The 17164-nt window shown below is 38.5% G+C and overlaps 2 non-coding genes across 2 annotated transcripts; both read right to left on the bottom strand.

The window, feature by feature from the left end:
- Positions 1 to 2966: 2966 nt before the first annotated feature.
- On the bottom strand, positions 2967 to 3070 carry LOC130964541 (small nucleolar RNA R71). Its single transcript, XR_009080630.1, has one exon. It is a non-coding gene; the product is annotated as a small nucleolar RNA R71 (small nucleolar RNA).
- Positions 3071 to 9641: 6571 nt separating this feature from the next.
- Positions 9642 to 9745, bottom strand: LOC130963805 (small nucleolar RNA R71). The gene has a single exon (XR_009079925.1). It is a non-coding gene; the product is annotated as a small nucleolar RNA R71 (small nucleolar RNA).
- Between the last annotated feature and the right edge of the window lie 7419 nt (positions 9746 to 17164).

The following is a 17164-nucleotide window of genomic DNA, read 5'->3' as shown; positions in this document are numbered from 1 at the left end:
TCATGCTTATTCTTATCCTAAGATGTCCGCTCGCACTTCGACCTGATGAATGTGATGATCCGTGACACTCATCACTATTCTGACTTATGAACGCATGCCTAACAAATACTTCCATTTTACCTGCAAAAGCTAGAGTGTGTATCTCTTGGATTCCTGGTCCACGATGCATGGTTGCCTCGCCTGACAACAGAGCCTTGCATTCCGTGAGATCAGAGTCTTCATGGTGTAAGCAAGAATCCATTAGCAGCATTCTTGAGATCCAAAAAGTCTAAACCTTGTCTGTGTTATTCCGAGTAGGATCTGGGATGGGATGACTGTGACGAGCTTCAAACTCGCGACTGTAGGGCGTGGTGACAGACGCAAAAGGGTAGTAAATCCTATTCCTACATGATCGAGAACCAACAGCTGATTAGCCATGCGGGAAACCGTAGAGGACCCTTTTCACTGAGAGGATGGAAAGTAGCCATTGACAACGGTGACGCCCTACATACAGCTTGCCATAGAAAGGAGTATGAAGGATTGGAAGAAGGCAGTAGGAAAGCAGAGATTCAAGAGGAATAAAGCATCATCATACACTTATCTCAAATTTCCACCAATAATTTATATACGTACCTCTATCTTTATTTTACATTCTGTTTATCTTTTAATTATTAAAAATCTATAACCATTTGAATCTGCCTAACTGAGATTTACAAGATGACCATAGCTTGCTTCAAGCCGACAATCTCCGTGGGATCGACCCTTACTCACGTAAGGTTTATTACTTGGACGACCCAGTGCACTTGCTGGTTAGTTGTGCGAAGTTGTGAAGAAGAGTGATATTACAATTGTGCGTACCAAGTTGTTGGCGCCATTGAGATCACAATTTCGTGCACCAAGTTTTTGGCGCCGTTGCCGGGGATTGTTCGATTTTGGACAACTGACGGTTCATCTTGTTGCTCAGATTAGGTAATTTTCTTCTTATGTTATTTTTAAAAAGTTTTTAAAAATCTTTCAAAATTTTTCTTTGTTTTCGTTTTTCCAAAAAGTAATTTTCGAAAAAATCCAAAAAATTAATAAAATCATAAAAACAAAAAAATATTTTGTGTTTCTTGTTTGAGTCTTGAGTCAAATTTTAAGTTTGGTGTCAATTGCATATTTTTAATTTTCTAAAAATTTTCGAAAAATTCATGCATTGCATTCTTCATGATCTTCAAGTTATTCTTGGTAAGTCTTCTTGTTTGATCCTCATATTTTCTTGTTTTGTGTCTTTTCTTGTTTTTCATATGCATTCTTGAATCCTTAGTGTCTAAGCATGAAAAATTTCTAAGTTTGGTGTCTTGTATGTTTTTATTTTCTTAAAAATTTTTTCAAAAATAAGTTCTTGATGTTCATCATGATCTTCAATGTATTCTTGGTGTTCATCTTGACATTCATAGTGTTCTTGCATGCATAATTGGTTTTGATCCAAAATTTTCATGTTTTAGGTCATATTTGTGTTTTTCTCTCTCATCGTTAAAAATAAAAAAATCAAAAAATATCTTTTCCTTATTTCTCTCGTAAAATTTTGAAATCTTTGGATTGACTTAGTCAAAAATTTTTAAAATTAGTTGTTTCTTGTTAGTCAAGTCAAGATTTCATTTTTAAAAATCTTATCTTTTCAAATCTTTTTCAAAAATCAAATCTTTTTCATTTTTTCTTAATATTTTTGAAAATTTTAAAATTTAATTTTCAAAAATATTTTTCTTAATTTTATCTTTTATTTTCGAAAATTATACTAGCAATTAATGTTTTGATTCAAAAAATTTCAAGTTTGTTACTTTCTTGTTAAGAAAGATTCAAACTTTAAATTTTAGAATCATATCTTTTGATTTCTTGTGAGTCAAGTCATTAATTCTGTTTTTAAAATCAAATCTTTTTCAAAATAAATTTCAATCATATCTTTTCAATCATATCTTTTCAAACATATCTTTTTCAAATCATATCTTTTTCAAAACTAATTTCAAAATCTTTTCTAACTTCTTATCTATCCAAAATTGATTTTCAAATCTTTTTCAACTAACTAATTGATTTTTTGTTTGTTTCTTATCTTTTGCAAAACCACCTATCTACTTTTCTCTCTCTAATTTTTGAAAATTCCTCACCCTTTTTCAAAATTCTTTTTAATTAACTAATTGTTTCAAATTTTAATTTTAATTTATTTCTTCTCTTAATTTTCAAATTTTAACTAATAACTAAAATAAAAATAAAAAAAAAATTCTTCTCTTTTAGTTAATATTCGAATTTCCCTCTCTCTCTTTCCATTTATTTTATTTATTTACTAACACTTCTCTTCTCAAAATTCGAACCCCTCCCTTCTCTGTGTTCGAATTTTCTCCTTCTCCTATTCTTTTCTTCTTCTACTCACATAAAGGAATCTCTATACTGTGACATAGAGGATTCTTCTTCTTTTCTGTTCTCTTCTTTTTCACATGAGCAGGAGCAAGGATAAGAACACCCTTTTTGAAGCAGATCCTGAACCTGAAAGGACTCTGAAGAGGAAGCTCCAAAGAGGACTTTACTACAATTTTCGAAAAAGAAGTAGAGATGGCCGAAACGAATAACAATGGTGGAGGTGCAAGAAGATGCTTGGTGACTTTACTGCACCAAATTCCAACTTCCATGGAAGAAGCATCTCAATCCCTGCCATTGGAGCAAACAATTTTGAGCTAAAGCCTCAATTATTTTCTCTGATGCAACAGAATTGCAAGTTTTATGGACTTCCATCAGAAGATCCTTTTCAGTTTTTAACTAAATTCTTGCAGATCTGTGATACTGTTAAGACCAATGGGGTTGATCCTGAGGTCTATAGGCTTATGCTTTTCACTTTTGCTGTAAGAGACAGAGCTAGAGTATGGTTGGACTCTCAACCTAAAGATAGCCTGAACTCTTGGAATAAGCTGGTCACGACTTTCTTAGCCAAGTTCTTTCCTCCTCAAAAGCTGAGTAAACTTAGAGTGGATGTTCAAACCTTTAGACAGAAAGAAGGTGAATCCCTCTATGAAGCTTGGGAGAGATACAAGCAACCGATAAAAAATTGTCATTCTGACATGCTTTCAGAATGAACCATTCTGGATATATTCTATGATGGTCTATCTAAATTGTCTAAGATGTCATTGGATAATTCTGCAGGTGGATCTATTCACCTGACACCTGCAAAAGCTCAGGAACTCATTGACATGGTTGCAAATAACCAGTTCATGTACACTTCTGAAAGGAATCATGTGAGTAATGGGACGCCTCAAAGGAAGGGAGTTCTTGAAATTAATGCTCTGAATGCCATATTGGCTCAGAACAAAATATTGACTCCGCAAGTCAATATAATTTCTCAGAGTCTGAATGGATTACAAAATGCATCCAACAGTACTAAAGAAACATCTTCTGAAGAAGAAGCTTATGATCCTGAGAACCCTGCAATAGTAGAGGTGAATTACATGGGTGAAGCCTATGGAAACACCTATAATCCCTCATGGAGAAATCATCCAAATTTCTCATGGAAGGATCAACAAAAGCCTCAACAAGGCTTTAATAATGGTGGAAGAAATATGTTTAGCAATAGCAAGCCTTTTCCATCATCCTCTCAGCAACAGACAGAGAATTCTGAGCAGAGCCCCTCTAGCTTAGCAAACATAGTCTCTGATCTATCTAAGGCCACTCTAAGTTTCATGAATGAAACAAGGTCCTCCATTAGAAATTTGCAGGCGCAAGTGGGCCAGCTGAGTAAAAGAGTCACTGAAACTCCTCCTAGTACTCTCCCAAGCAATATAGAAGAGAACCCAAAAAGAGAAGTGCAAGGCCATAACCTTATTTGGTGTGGCCGAATGCACAGAGGAGGAGAAAGAGATGAATCCCAGTGAGGAAGACCTCATAGGACGTCCTCTCGACAAAAAGGAGTTCCCAATTGAGGAACCTAAGGAATCTGAGACTCACCTAGAGACCATAGAGATTCCATTGAACCTGCTTTTACCATTCATAAGCTCTGATGATTATTCATCTTCTGAAGAAGATGAAGACATTGTTGAAGGGCAAGTCGCCCAGTATTTAGGAGAAATGATGAAGCTGAATGCCAAGCTATTTGGTAATGAGACTTGGGAGGATGAGCCTCCATTGCTCACTAATGAACTGAATACCTGGGTTCAGCACACTTTACCTCAAAAGAAACAGGATCCTGGTAAATTCCTAATTCCCTGTACCATAGGCACCATGACCTTTGAGAAGGCTCTGTGTGACCTGGGGTCAGGCATAAACTTAATGCCACTCTTTGTAATGGAGAAACTGGGAATCTATGAGGTACAGGCTGCTACATTCTCATTAGAGATGGCAGGCAAATCCATGAAAAAGGCTTATGGACAGGTAGAGGACGTGCTAGTAAAGGTCAAAGGCCTTTACATCCCTACTGATTTCATAATCCTAGACACTGGGAAGGATGAGGACGAATCCATCATCCTTGGAAGACCCTTCCTAGCCACAGCAAAAGCTGTTATTGATGTGGACAGATGAGAGTTGGTCCTTCAACTGAATGAGGACTACCTTGTGTTTAAAACTCAAGGATCTCCCTCTGTAACCATGAAGAAGAAGCCAGAAAAGCTTCTCTCACTGTAGAGTCAACCAAAGCCCCCACAGTCAAACTCTAAGTTTGATGTTGGGAGGCCACAACCAAACTCTAAGTTTGGTGTTGAACCCCCATATTCAAACTCTAAGTTTGGTGTTGGGAGGTCCCAACAATGCTCTAAACATCTGTGAGGCTCCATGAGAGCTCACTGTCAAGTTATTGACATTAAAGAAGCACTTATTGGGAGGCAACCCAATTTTTATTTATCTATGTTATTTCATGTTATTTTATTTTTTTAGGTTAATGATCATGTGGAGTCACAAAAATAATTGCAAAAATTAAAGAAAAATAAAAAACAACATTAAAAACATCACACCCTGGAAGAGACACTTACTGGCATTTAAACGCCAGTAAGGGTAGCAGAATGGGCGTTTAACGCCCAGTCTGGCACCATTCTGGGCGTTAAACGCCAGAAACAAGCACCAGACTGGCGTTAAACACCAGAAACAGGCTACAATCTGGCGTTAAACGCCAGAAATAGGTTACATCCTGGCGTTTAATGCCAGGAAAGGAATAAAAGCTGGTGTTTAACGCCAGAAATAAGCAGTAGTCTGGCGTTAAACGCCAGGATTGCACAGCAAGGGCATTTTGTACGCCTAATAAGAGCAGGGATGATACATCCTTGACCCCTCAGGATCTGTGGATCCCACAGGATCCCCACCTACCCTACCCCTCTCTTTTTCTCACTCACCAATCAAATTATATCCTCTTCCCTATATTCTCTTCACCAATCACCTCCATACCCCTTCCCCAAAAACCCCACCTACCTCATTTTAAAAATTCAAACACTTTTCCCTCCCAAACCCAACCCTAATGACCGAAACCCAACCCTCCCCTCACCCCTATATAGCCACTCACTACTCCTTCATATTCACATAACACAAACACCTTTCCCCCCCCTCTTGTCCAAACCACCTATAACCCTCCATCTCCTCCATTTTCTTCTTCTTCCCATTCTTTCTTTCTTCATTTGCTCGAGAACGAGCAAACCTTTTAAGTTTGGTGTGGTAAAAGCATTGCTTTTTTTTGTTTTTCTATAACCATTTATGGCACCTAAGACCGGAGAAACCTCTAGGAAGAGGAAAGGGAAGGCAAAAGCTTCCACCTTCGAGTCATGGGAGATGGAGAGATTCATCTCAAAGGTCCATCAAAACCACTTCTATGAAGTTATGGCCAAGAAGAAGGTGATCCCTAAGGTCCCTTTCATGCTCAAGAAAAATGAGTATCCGAAGATCCGACATGAGATCCAAAGAAGAGGTTGGAAATTTCTTACCAATCCTATTCAACAAGTCGAAATCTTAATGGTTCAAGAGTTCTATGCCAATGCATGGATCACTAGGAACCATGATCAAAGTATGAACCCGAATCCAGAGAATTGGCTTACAATAGTTCGGGGGAAATACTTAGATTTTTGTCCAGAAAATGTAAGGTTGGCGTTCCACTTGCCAATTATGCAAGAAAACGCACGCCCCTACACTAGAAGGGTCAACTTTGATCAAAGGTTGGACCAAGTTCTCACGGACATATGTGTGGAATTAGCTCAATGGAAAATATACTCAATAGGCAATCCGGTTCAATTGAGAAGATCGGACCTTAAGCCTATGGCTAGAGGATCGTTGGAATTCATCCAACACTCCATCATTCCTACTAGCAACCGATCTGAAGTGATTGTGGATCAGGCCATCATGATCCATAGTATCATGATTGGGGAGGAAGTAGAAGTTCATGAGATCATACCTCTAGAAATCTATAAGGTGGCTGACAAGTCATCCACCTTGGCAAGGTTCGCTTTTCCTCATCTTATTTGTCATCTATGCAATTTAGCTGGGATTGACATAAAAGGAGACATCCTTATTGAAGAGGAAAAGCCCATCACTAAGAAAAGGATGAAGCAAACAAGAGAGCTCATTCATGGACCTCAACAAGAGCATGAGGAGGATCCTCATCAAGAATTCCCTGAGATGCCTCAAGGGATGCAATTTCCTCCACATAACTATTGGGAACAACTCAACACCTCCTTGGAAGGCTTGAGTTACAACATGGACTAACTAAGGGTGGAGCACCAAGAGCACTCCATCATTCTCCATGAGATTAGAGAAGATAAAAGAGCTATGAGGGAGGAGCAACAAAGGTAAGGAAGAGACATAGAGGAGCTTAGGCGTTCCATTGGTTCTTCAAGGGGAAGACGCCACCTACACTAAGGTGGAATCATTCCTTAATCTTCTTGTCTATTTATTTTCTGTTTTCGGTTTTTATGCTTATTGTGCCATCTATGTCTGTGTCTTCATTACATGATCATTAGAGTCTAGTGCCTATGTCTTAAAGCCATGAATGACTCCATGAATCCTTCACCTCTCTTAAATGAAAACTGTGCTTAATTACAAAAGAACAAGAAGTACTTGGATTTCAAATTTTATCTTGAAATTAGTTTAATTATTTTGATGTGGTGGCAATACTTTTTTTTTCTAAATGAATGCTTGAACAGTGCATATTTTTTATAGTGAAGTTTATGAATGTTAAAAATGTTGGTCTTGAAAGAATGATGAACAAAGAGAAATGTTATTGATAATCAGAAAAATCATGAAATTGATTCTTGAAGCAAGAAAAAGTAGTGAATAAGAAAGCTTGTGGAAAAAAAAATTGGCGAAAAAAAAATAAGTAAAAGAAAAAGAAAGAAAAAGAAAAAGCAAGCAGAAAAAGCCAATAGCCCTTTAAACAAAAAGTCAAGGGTAAAAAGGATCTAAGACTTTGAGCATTAATGGATAGGAGGGCCCAAGGAAATAAAATCCAGGCCTAAGCGGCTAAATCAAGCTGTCCCTAACCATGTGCTTGTGTCATACAGGTCCAAGTGAAAAGTTTGAGACTGAGTGGTTAAAGTCATGATCCAAAGAAAAAAGAGTGTGCTTAAGAACTCTGGACACCTCTAACTGGGGACTTTAGCAAAGCTGAGTCACAATCTGAAAAGGTTCACCCAGTCATATGTATGTGGCATTTATGTATCCGATGGTAATACTAGAAAACAAAGTGCTCAGGGCCACGGGCAAGACTCATAAAGTAGCTGTGTTCAAGAATCAACATACTTAACTAGGAGAATCAATAACACTATCTAAAATTATTAGTTCCTATAGATGCCAATCATTCTGAATTTCAAAGGATAAAGTGAGATGCCAAAACTGTTCATAAGCAAAAAAGCTACTAGCCCCGCTCATCTAATTGGGACTAAGTTTCATTGATATTGTGAGATTCATTGTATATTCTCTTCTTTTTATCCTATTTTGTTTTCAGTTGCTTGGGGACAAGCAACAATTTAAGTTTGGTGTTGTGATGAGCGGATGATTTATACGCTTTTTGGCATTGTTTTTATATAGTTTTAAGTATGATTTAGTTAGTTTTTAGTATATTTTTAGTAGTTTTGAAGCAAAATTCACATTTCTGGACTTTACTATGAGTTTGTGTGTTTTTCTGTGATTTCAGGTATTTTTTGGCTGAAATTGAGGGACCTAAGCAAAAATCTAATTCAGAGGCTAAAGAAGGACTGTTGATGCTGTTGGATTCTAACCTCCCTTCACTCGAAATAGAATTTTTGGAGCTACAGAAGCTCAAATGGCGCGCTTTTAATTGCGTTGGAAAGTAGACATCCAGGGCTTTCCAGCAATATATAATTTTCTATACTTTTTCTGAGTTTCGACGACGCAAACTGGCATTTAACGCCAGCTTTCTGCCCTATTCTGGTGTTAAACACCAGAAACAAGCTGCAAAGCAGAGTTAAACGCCTGAAACTAGCTACAAACTGGCGTTTAATTCCAAGAAAGACCTCTACACATGAAAGCGTCAATGCTCAGCCCAAGCACACACCAAGTGGGCTCGGAAGTGGATTTCTACATCATTTACTCATTTCTGTACCCCTAGTAACTAGTCTAGTATAAATAGGACTTTTTACTATTGTATTTTCATCTGGGTATCTATCTTTGATCAGTTTATGTGATCTTATACATTGGGGGCTGGCCTCATGGCCATGCTTGAATTTTTATCACTTATGTATTTTCAACGGTGGAGTTTCTACACACCATAGATTAAGGGTGTGGAGCTCTGCTATTCCTCAAGTATTAATGCAATTATTACCGATTTCTATTCAATTCATGCTTATTCTTATTCTAAGACGTCTACTCGCACTTCAACCTGATGAATGTGATGATCTGTGACACTCATCAATATTCTCACTTACGAACGCGTGCCTGACAAACAAATCCATTCTACCTGCAAAAGCTAGAGTGTGTATCTCTTGGATTCCTAGTCCACGATGCATGGTTGCCTCTCCTGACAACAGAGCCTTCCATTCCGTGAGATTAGAGTCTTCGTGGTATAAGCTAGAATCCATTGGCAGCATTCTTGAGATCCGGAAAGTCTAAACCTTGTCTGTGATATTCCGAGTAGGATCTAGGATGGAATGACTGTAACGAGCTTCAAACTCGCGACTGAGCAGGAACAAGGAAAAAGGCATTCTTGTTGAAGCTGATCCAGAACCTAAAAGGACTCTGAAGAGGAAACTAAGAGAAGCTAAATTACAACAATCCAGAGACAACCTTGCTGAAATTTTCGAACAAGAAAAGGAGTTGGCAGCCAAACCCAACAACAATAATGCAAGAAGGATGCTTGGTGATTATACTACACCTACTTCCAAGTTTGATGGAAGAAACATCTCAATTCCTGCCATTGGAACAAACAATTTTGAGCTGAAACCTCAACTAGTTGCTCTAATGCAACAAAACTGCAAGTTTCATGGACTTCCATCAGAAGATCCCTACCAGTTTTGAACTGAGTTCTTGCAGATCTGTGAGACTGTTAAGACTAATGGAGTAGATCCTGAAGTCTACAGGCTCATGCTTTTCCCTTTTACTGTAAGAGATAGAGCTAGAGCATGTTGGACTCTCAACCTAAAGATAGCCTGGACTCCAGGTATAAGCTGGTCACGGTCTTCTTGGCTAAGTTCTTTCCTCCTCAAAAGCTGAGCAAGCTTAGAGTGGATGTTCAGACCTTTAAACAAAAAGATGGTGAATCCCTCTATGAAGCTTGGGAAAGATACAAACAGATGACCAAAAGATGTCCTTCTGACATGTTTTCAGAATGGACCATGATAGATATATTCTATTATGGTCTATCTAAGTTCTCTAAGATGTCATTGGACCATTCTGCAGGTGGATCCATTCACCTAAAAAAATGCCTGCAGAAGCTCAAGAACTTATTGACATGGTTGCAAATAACCAGTTCATGTACACTTCTGAGAGGAATTCCGTGAATAATGGGATGCCTCAAAGGAAAGGAGTTCTTGAAATTGATGCTCTGAATGCCATTTTGGCTCAAAACAAAATGTTGACTCAGCAAGTCAACATGATTTCTCAAAGTATGAATGGATGGCAAAATGCATCCAACAGTACTAAAGAGGCATCTTCTGAAGAAGAAGCTTATGATCCTGAAAACCCTGCAATAGCAGAAGTAAATTATATGGGTGAACCTTATGGAAACACTTATAATTCAACATGGAGAAATCATCTAAATTTCTCATGGAAGGATCAACAAAAGCCTCAACAAGGCTTTAATAATGGTGCAAGAAATAGGCTCAGCAATATCAAGCCTTATCCATCATCTTCTCAGCAACAGACAGAGAATTATGAACAGAGTACCTCTAACTTAGAAAATTTAGTCTCTGATCTGTCTAAGGCCACTTTACGTTTCATGAGTGAAACAAGGTCCTCCATCAGAAATCTGGAGGCACAAGTGGGCCAGCTGAGTAAGAAAATCACTGAATCTCCTCCTAGTACTCTCCCAAGCAATACTGAAGAAAATCCAAAAAGAGAGTGTAAGGCCATTGATATAATCAATATGGCCGAACCTAGAGAGGAAGGAGAGGACGTGAATCCCAATGAGGAAGACCTCATTGGACGTCTCTCAAGCAAGAAGGAGTTCCCTATTGAGGACCTAAAGGAATCTGAGGCTCGTATAGAGACCATAAAGATCCCATTAAACCTCCTTCTGCCATTCATGATCTCTGAAGACTATTCTTCCTCTTAAGAGGATGAAAATGTAACTGGAGAGCAAGTTGCTCAATATCTATGAGCCATCATGAAGCTGAATGCCAAGTTGTTTGGTAATGAGACTTGGGAAGGTGAACCTCCCTTGCTCATTAGTGAACTAGATACGTGAGTTCAGCAAACTTTACCTCAAAAGAGACAAGATCCTGGCAAATTCTTAATACCCTGTACCATAGGCACCATGACCTTTGACAAGGCTTTGTGTGACCTAGGGTCAGGCATAAATCTTATGCCACTCTCTGTAATGGAGAAACTGGGGATCATTGAGGTATAGCCTGCCATATTCTCATTACAAATGGCAGATAAGTCAGTAAGACAAGCTTATGGATTGGTAGAGGACGTGTTGGTAAAGGTTGAAGGCCTTTACATCCCTGCTGATTTCATAATCTTAGACACTAGGAAGGAGGAGGATGAATGCATCATCCTTGGAAGACCTTTCCTAGCCACAGCAGGAGCTGTGATAGATGTTAATAGAGGAGAATTAGTCCTTCAATTGAATGGGGACTACCTTGTGTTTAAGGCTCAAGGATCTTCTTCTTTAACAATGGAGAGGAAGCATGAAAAGCTTCTCTCAGTACAGAGTCAAACAAAGCCCCCACAATTAAACTCTAAGTTTGGTGTTAAGAGGCCATAGCCAAACTCTAAGTTTGGTGTTGAATCCCCACATCCAAACTTTAAGTTTGGTGTTAGGAGTCTACAACATTAATCTGATCACCTGTGAGGCTCCATGAGAGCCCACTGTCAAGCTATTGACATTAAAGAAGCGCTTATTGGGAGGCAACCCAATTTTTATTTATCTAATTTTATTTTATTTTCATTGTGCTTTTATGTTTTATTAGGTTCATGATCATGTGGAGTCACGAAAAAATATTAAAATTAAAAATAGAATCAAAAACAGCAGAAGAAAAATCACACCCTTGAGGAAGGACTTACTGGCGTTTAAACACCAGTAAGGAGCATCTGGCGGGCGTTCAACGCCAAAACAGAGCATGGATCTGGCATTGAACGCCAGAAACAAGCAGCATCCTGGCGTTTAAACGCCAGGAATATACCCTGAGGAGAGCTGGTGCTGAACGCCAGAAATAAGCATGGAACTGGCGTTCAACGCTAGAAACATGCTGCAGTTGGGCGTTGAACACCCAGAACTTGCATCACCTCGGCGTTTAAACACCAGAATTGCATGCAAAGGCATTTTACATGCCTAATTGGTGCAGGGATGTAAATCCTTGACACCTCAGGATCTGTGGACCCCACAGGATCATCTCAGGATCTATGGACCCCACAGGATCCTCACCTACCATATTCTCCCCTCTTCTCAACATTCATCCTCTTTTTCCCATAAACCCCACCTACCTTCAAAATTCAAAATTTCTTTCCCACCCAAACCCACCCTAAATAGCCAAACCTACTCCCTCTCCCCTCACTATATACACCCCTCTATTCTCCTTAATTTTCACACAACACAAATCCCTCTCCTATACCTTGGCCGAATACACCTTTCTCCACTTTCCTCCATATTTTCTCTTCTTCTTTTCTATTCTTTCTTCTTTTGCTCGAGGGCGAGCAATATTCTAAGTTTGGTGTGGTAAAAGCATAGCTTTTTTGCTTTTCCATAACCATTGATGGCACCTAAGGCCAGAGAAATCTCAAAAAAAAAAGAGAGAAAAGGGAAGACAAAAAAATTTTCCACTGACGTTAGGATTTTTGCTAGTGAAGAATTTATAAAAATATTCACGTTGCAGATATAGCTTCTAAACTAACAGAAATCCCTTCGTACAAAAGTTTTGGTTGTCACAAGTAACAAACCCCTTTAAAATTGATAACCGAGTATTTAAACCTCGGGTCATCTTCTCAAGGAATTGCAGGGAGGTATGTTCTTATTATTGGTTATGGAGATTGTAAATTGGGGTTTGAGAATGAGGAATGAATATGGCAACTAATTTAAATGGCAATTAAAATAAATGAATACTGTAAAGCAAACCCTTTGGCAAGGTATGATAAATTGGAAGTCCAGACTTAGTTAATCTTATCAATAATAATGAAAGTTGAATCTTAATTCCACTTAGTTAGCCTTTGCTAAAGCAAAGGAAAGTCAAGGGACTAATTAGTTTGACCTTCGAATCTTATTTATTTCCTAAGAAAATGTTGGGATTATTGAAGTTCAATTCAATTAGCAAAGATAACAGTTATCAATTATGTTGAGCTAAGATAACTCCTGAGTTACTGATTTCTTAACCAAGACCAAAAGGAAAGGGATTAAATCTACTGGAATGAAAATAAATTGAATAAAACCAAAGCATCCATAACATATAAATCTGAAATACCTCAAATCATATTAAATAAAAATGTCAATTCTAACATGGACAATATCATCAGCCAATTGGGCAACATCAATCAAACGCAAATAAAAATATCATAGTAAATAAAAGTAGAAGAGAAACATAAATTATTGAACCTGATGAAGATGAAATAATCCTGAAGTGATTAAAAGAAATCCTAAATCCTTTAAGAGGAATCCTAATCTTAATCCTAAGAGAGAGGAGAGAACTTCTCTCTCTAAAAACTGCATCTAAAACTAAAATTATCAATTATGAGAGCCTGATGAGTCTCTGCAAGTTCCCAAACTTTGATATGTGTTTCTGGGCCAAAAACTGGGTTGAAATACGGCCCAGAATCTCTGCCAGCGACTTTTGTAATTCTGCAGATCGCGCACGTCACGCGATCGCGTCATCCATACGGACGCGTCATTCGTGTTTTTCCCTGCCACGCGTTCGCGTCGTCCACGCTTCCGCGTCACTTGTGCTTTTCCAATCCGCGCGGTCGCGTGAGCCATGCGACCGCGTCACTGTGGATTCCTTTATTCCGCGCGGTCGCGTCGCTGATGCGTACGCGTCACTTCTCGCTGGTCATCTCCTTAATTTCTTGTGTTCCTTCCATTTTTGCAAGCTTTCTTCCCAATCTCTCACTCATTCATGCCCTATAAAGCCTGAAACACTTAACACACAGATCAAGGCATCGAATGGTAATAAGAGAGAATTAAGATTAGCTAAATTAAGACCAAAGAAGCATGTTTTCAATCATGTAATAATTTTAGGAAGGAAATATAAATGCATGCTAATTATATGAATAAATGGGTAAAGACTATGATAAAACCATACAATTAAACACATTGTAAACCATAAAATAGTGGTTTATCATCCACCTCCGAGTCATGGGAGATGGAGAGATTCATCTCAAGGGTCCATAACACAGTAGAAGAGCATTTGACTACACATCAAGAGAGCATGAGGAATTCCCTCATCAAGAAATCCCTGAGATACCTCAGGGGATACATTTTTCTCCACACAACTATTGGGAGCAACTAAGGATAAGAGCACCAAAATCACTAGGGATCAAGCAACAGAGGCAAGGAAGAGACATAAAGGAGCTCAAAAAGCACCATTAGTCCTTCAAAAAGGCGCCACTCTCACTAAGGTGGACTCATTCCTTAACTTCCTTGTTCTTATCTCTGTTTTTTTATTTTTATGCTATATGTGTGTTTATGTTTTGTGTCTCTACCTCATGATCATTAGTATTGACTAACTATGTCTTAAGGCTATAAATAATTCTATAAATCCTTCACCTCTCTTAAATGAAAAATGTTTCTAATTCGAAAGAACAAGAAGTACATGAATTTCGAAATTATCCTTGAATTTAGTATTAATTATATTGATGTGGTGGCAATACTGTTTGTTTTCTGAATGAATGCTTGAACAGTGCATATTTTTGATCTTGTTGTTTATGAATGTTAAAATTGTTGGCTCTTGAAAGAATGATGAACAAAGAGAATGTTATTGACAATCTGAAAAATCATGAAAATTGATTCTTGAAGCAAGAAAAAGCAGTGAAAAAGCAAAAGCTTGCAAAAAAATGGCGAAAAAAATTAGAAAGAAAAAGAAAAAAAGCAACCAGAAAAAGCCAATAGCCCTTAAAACCAATAGGCAAGGGTAAAAAGGATCCAAGGCTTTGAGCATCAATGGATAGGAGGGCCCAAGGAAATAAAATTCAGGCCTAAGCGGCTAAATCAAGTTGTCCCTAACCATGTGCTTGTGGCATGCAAGTCCAAGTGAAAAGCTTGAGATTGAGTGGTTAAAGTCGTGATCCAAAGCAAAAAGAGTGTGCTTAAGAGCTCTGGACATCTCTCACTGGGGACTTTAGCAAAGCTGAGTCACAATCTGAAAAGGTTCACCCAGTCATGTGTTTGTGGCATTTATGTATCCGGTAGTAATACTGGAAAACAAAGTGCTTAGGGCCACGGCCAAGACTCATAAAAGTAGCTGTGTTCAAGAATAAACATACTTAACTAAGAGAATCAATAACACTATCTGAAATTCTAAGTTCCTATAGATGCCAATCATTCTAAACTTCAAAGGAAAAAGTGAGATGCCAAAACTGTTCAGAAGCAAAAAGCTACAAGTCCCGCTCATCTAATTAGAATTAATATTCATTGATATTTTGGGATTTATAGTATATTCTCTTCTTTTTATCCTAATTGATTTTCAGTTGCTTGGGGACAAGCATCAATTTAAGTTTGGTGTTGTGATGAGCGGATAATTTATACACTTTTTGGCATTGTTTTTAGATAGTTTTTAGTATAATCTAGCTACTTTTAGGGATGTTTTCATTAGTTTTTATGCTAAATTCACATTTCTTGACTTTACTTTGAATTTGTGTGTTTTTCTGTGATTTCAAGTAATTTCTTGCTGAAATTGAGGGACTTGAGCAAAACTCTGATAAGGAGGCTGACTAACGACTGCTGATGCTGTTGGAATCTGACCTCCCTGCACTCGAAATGGATTTTCTGGAGCTATAGCACTCCAAATGGCGCGCTCTCAACGGAGTAGGAAATTAGACATTCATAGCTTTCCAGCAATATATAATAGTCCATACTTTATTTGAGATTAGACGACGTAAACTGGCGCTCAACGCCAGTTCCATGCTGCATTCTGGAGTCAAACGCCAGAAACACGTCACGAACCAGAGTTGAATGCCAAAAACACGTTAAAACTTGGCGTTAAACTCTAAAAGAAGCCTCTGCACGTGTAAAGCTCAAGCTCAGCCCAAGCACACACCAAGTGGGCCCCGGAAGTGGATTTCTGCATCAATTACTTACTTCTGTAAACCCTAGTAGCTAGTCTAGTATAAATAGGACTTTTTACCATTGTATTCAGTGTCTTGGATTGTATTTTTGATCTTTTGATCACGTTTGGAGGGCTGGCCATTCGGCCATGCCTGGACCTTCATCACTTATGTATTTTTAATAGTGGAGTTTCTACACAACATAGATTAAGGGTGTGGAGCTCTGCTGTACCTCAAGTTTCAATACAATTACTACTATTTTCTATTCAATTCCGCTTGTTCTTATTCTAAGATATTCGCTGCACTTCAATATGATGAATGTGATGATCCGTGACACTCATCATCATTCTCACCTATGAACGCATGACTAACAACCACTTCCGTTCTACCTTAGACCGGGTGCATATCTCTTGGATTCCTTAATCAGAATCTTCGTGGTATAAGCTAGATTGATGGCGGCATTCATGAGAATCCGGAAAGTCTAAACCTTGTCTGTGGTATTTCGAGTAGGATTCATGGATTGAATGACTGTGACGAGCTTCAAACTCGCGATTGTTGGGCGTGATGACAAACGCAAAAGAATCAAGGGATTCTATTCCAACATGATCGAGAACCGACAGATGATTAGCCGTGCCGTGACAGAGCATTTGGACCTTTTTCACTGAGAGGATGGGATGTAGCCATTGACAACGGTGATGCCCTACATACAGCTTGTCATGGAAAGGAAAAAGAAGGATTGAAGGAAGACAGTAGGAAAGCAGTAGGAAGGGACAAAGCATCTCCATTCGCTTATCTGAAGTTCTCACCAATAAATTACATAAGTATCTCTATCTTTATTTTATGCTTTATTCATATATCATCCATAACCATTTGAATCTGCCTGACAGAAATTTACAAGATGACCATAGCTTGCTACTGTCTTCATCAATCCTTCTTACTCCTTTCCATGGCAAGCTGTATGTTGGGCATCACCGTTGACAGTGGCTACAGTCCCGTCCTCTCAGTGAAAATGTTCAACGCGCTCTATCACAGCACGGCTAATCATCTGTCGGTTCTCAATCAGGTTGGAATAGAATCCAGTGATTCTTTTGCGTCTGTCACTAAAGCCCAGCCTTTAGGAGTTTGAAGCTCGTCACAGTCATTCAATCATTGAATCCTACTCAGAATACCACATACAAGGTTTAGACCTTCCAGATTCTCTTGAATGCTGCCATCAATTCTAGCTTATACCACGAAGATTTCGATTAAGGGATCCAAGAGATATCCACTCAATCTAAGGTAGAACGGAGGTGGTTGTCAGGCACACGTTCATAGGTGAAAATGATGA

The sequence above is a fragment of the Arachis stenosperma genome, chromosome 2, assembly GCF_014773155.1.
Source record: "Arachis stenosperma cultivar V10309 chromosome 2, arast.V10309.gnm1.PFL2, whole genome shotgun sequence".
Classification (NCBI taxonomy): domain Eukaryota; kingdom Viridiplantae; phylum Streptophyta; class Magnoliopsida; order Fabales; family Fabaceae; genus Arachis; species Arachis stenosperma.
This window is presented reverse-complemented; position numbering and strand designations above follow the sequence as displayed.